Here is a 364-nt window from a genome sequence, read left to right as displayed (position 1 = left end):
GAATTAGCTAGAGGAATGAAGAAGGATTGTAATTTCTACTTTACCTTTTCTCTAAACTCATTCTCCACACAAATTGTTAAATATGACCACTACATACAGTTGAGGATAAGTAGCTATTGTATGTATCACAAAGTTTAAAAAATGTTCTCTCTCTACAATGTAACTATAACATTGATTTCTTACTAGCTTCTCTGTGTTACCAAAGAATAAACAAAGACAACTCAAAGTATCAGCTCCATAAATCTAGTAACATGGACTAGACAGAATAACTAAGTGATCCCAAATCATGAGGTCTTTTACTATCAGGCTTCACTGAAAACTTTACTCATAATTCTGGTGTAACTCTAGTTGCTCACAAATGGAG

At 33.0% G+C, this 364-nt stretch overlaps 1 protein-coding gene across 1 annotated transcript in view; it reads right to left on the bottom strand.

Moving 5' to 3' along the window:
* LOC119587854 (small nuclear ribonucleoprotein Sm D3-like) overlaps window positions 1-364 on the bottom strand; it is a 14,488-nt gene that overhangs the window by 3,659 nt on the left and 10,465 nt on the right. The gene's annotated exons all lie outside the window — the stretch shown is intronic.

The sequence above is a fragment of the Penaeus monodon genome, chromosome 23 (assembly GCF_015228065.2).
Source record: "Penaeus monodon isolate SGIC_2016 chromosome 23, NSTDA_Pmon_1, whole genome shotgun sequence".
NCBI lineage: Eukaryota > Metazoa > Arthropoda > Malacostraca > Decapoda > Penaeidae > Penaeus > Penaeus monodon.
This window is presented reverse-complemented; position numbering and strand designations above follow the sequence as displayed.